Below are 2,249 nucleotides of genomic sequence, written 5' to 3'. Positions count from 1 at the left end.
TCTTCCTTATCAAGTGAAGTGTTCAAGACACAGAAGCTATTAAATGAGATTTTTCTCCCCCAGTAATTGGAGGAACAGGGAGAAAATCAAAAGGAAATAAATGGCCAAAACCGGTTTGGCTCAGTGGATGGAGCGTCGGCCTGCGGACTCAAGGGTCCCAGGTTTGATTCTGGTCAAGGGCATATACCTTGGTTGCGGGCACATCCCCAGTAAGGGGTCTGCAGGAGGCAGCTGATTGATGTTTCTCTCTCATCGATGTTTCTAACTCTCTATCCCTCTCCCTTCCTCTCTGTAAAAAAAATCAATAAAATATATTTTTTAAAAAAGGAAATATATGTATCATGATATGATTCGATGTTATGTAATATAGTCTAAGCCCCTAAAACCATTGCTGTGCGTATCATATTTTGGAAAACACTGACCAATCCAACTCTCTTCCTATTTTACAGATAAGAAAACGAAGGCCCCAAAAGTAGAGATGATTATTTGCCCCTGATCTCACAGGGTCAATGTCTTCAGCCAGACCTAAAATCTAACCAGAACTCTTTCCACGCTTCAGTGGGGAGCATTGATAAGGATGGAAGTTTAAGGACACCAGGCATGGGATTTCGGGTATACAGCTATCACTAGCGACACCTGAGTGGAATGGAAGGGAGCAGGCGTGGCTCCTATCTTAGCACTCCTCAGACCCCACGCACCTTCTCTTGGAGCACGACCCAGCCCACTGCAGAGGCAGCTGTACTCACCAGCTGTGAGCCCGGCTTCTGGCTGAGCGGTGCTCCCCCTGTGGGAGCGCACTGACTACCAGGGGACAGCTCCTGCGTTAAGCGTCTGCCCCCTGGTGGTCAGTGCGCATCATAGCGACCAGTCGTTCCAGTTGTTCTGATCTAGAGGTCGCTTAGGCTTTTATTAATAGGCTAGAGGCCTGGTACACAAATCTGTGCACCAGTGGAGCCCCTCAGCCTGGCCTGCAGGATCAGGCCGAAACCTGCTCGACATCCCCCGAGGGGCCCCAGATTGTGAGGGTGCAGGCCAGGCCGAGGGACCCCACTGGTGCACGATCCGGGCTGGGGACAGACACGGGAGATTGGCCAGCCGGGGAGGGACCGCGGGAGGGCTCCAGGGCATGTCTGGCTTGTCTTGCTCAGTCTTGATTGGCCGGACTCCAGCAGCAAGCTAACCTACCAGTGGGAGCATCTGCCCCCTGGTGGTCAGGGCACATCATAGCGAGCAGTTGAGCAGCCTTAGCATATCATTAGCATATTACACTTTGATTGGTTGAACGGCCGACCAGTTGACCAGACATTTAGCATATTAGGCTTTTATTATATTTTCTTGATAATGGTCTGTCTCTCCACTAATTTATAGAATCTGTGCGGACAGGGATAGGTCAGTCTTGTCACCGATAAGTCCCCTGCATTCAGAACATGACCCAGCAGGAAACAAAGTTAGGAATGTGTGAATAAATCCAGCAGAGTGCTGGCTTCATAGATGTGCTCAGAAGACAAACAACCCCTTTCTTTCTTTGTCGCTTGTAGCTCTGGGTCCTTCCAGCCTGAGTCTAAGTGTCCTGGGGTAGAAAATGAACTCATTTATCCCTCCCGGGCAGCGGAGTCTCAGACTCTGCTGCCTGGGAGGGATAAATGAGATCCCAGACTCCCCTGCTGTGCCCTGAAAGCTCTGAGACACAGGTGAGCTGGTCCCCGGGGTTCTGGAACCAGGGGAACAAAGGTGACTCCCTTCGCCTCACATTCAACCTCTGCCTGAGGAGTTACATTTTGGCACTGGTATATTCCACATCTAGACCCAACCAGGATTTCCACTGAAAGGTGCTGGATGCCCGGGGTGTGTGTGGTGGGTGGGCCTCAGTGGGTTACACAGGAATGCTTCCCCAAACAGCAAGTGCCAGTGGGCCTCCCAGGCCTGAGGTGCAAGTCCTCTTAAAGGTGCCTTCTCCTCTCTGAGCCTCCACTGTGTCCAGCATCTATCTTTCTATTGAGCACCTACAATGTACCAACCACTGTTCTAAGCATTTTACATGTATTAACTTAATTCAAGCAACAATCCCAGGAAGTGAGTGCTGTGCTATTTATAAGAATAGGAAACTGAAACAGAGAGAGAGAGAGGAGAGAAACTGGGATTGGCTGCCTTCTGCACGCCCCCTACGGGCGATGGAGCGTGCAACCGAGGCACGTGCCCTGATTGGGAATCTAACCGGTAATCTTAAAATGCACGGGGCCACGCCCAAC

This window comes from Eptesicus fuscus, chromosome 12 (genome assembly GCF_027574615.1).
Source record: "Eptesicus fuscus isolate TK198812 chromosome 12, DD_ASM_mEF_20220401, whole genome shotgun sequence".
Classification (NCBI taxonomy): domain Eukaryota; kingdom Metazoa; phylum Chordata; class Mammalia; order Chiroptera; family Vespertilionidae; genus Eptesicus; species Eptesicus fuscus.
This window is presented reverse-complemented; position numbering follows the sequence as displayed.